The sequence below is a fragment of the Trachymyrmex cornetzi genome, unplaced genomic scaffold (assembly GCF_001594075.2).
Source record: "Trachymyrmex cornetzi isolate Tcor2-1 unplaced genomic scaffold, Tcor1.1 scaffold161, whole genome shotgun sequence".
In the NCBI taxonomy this organism is placed as follows: domain Eukaryota; kingdom Metazoa; phylum Arthropoda; class Insecta; order Hymenoptera; family Formicidae; genus Trachymyrmex; species Trachymyrmex cornetzi.
In genome coordinates, this window is record NW_017296213.1 from 1,900 (window position 1) to 2,219 (window position 320).

The following is a 320-nucleotide window of genomic DNA, read 5'->3' on the forward strand; positions in this document are numbered from 1 at the left end:
TGTGTGTGTGTGTGTGTGTGTGTGTGTGTGTGTGTGTGCGTGCGTGCGTGTGTGTGTGTGTGTGTGTGTTTCTTTTGGCAGTGCGTACGTCGAACAGACATCGACGCATTCCACATAAATTTATCGAAATTTAAACAAGTTGCATTTGAACAAAATAACAAGAAGAATTTGCATTATTTTGTTGTAAGTAAACAATTCTATTATTTATTATATGTACAGTAATAAATGATTACAGATTAGTAGAAACTAGAAATATTTTGGTAATTATTTTATTTGAGAGTTATTTAAATTTTTACAGATAAGATAACACATTGTATAAA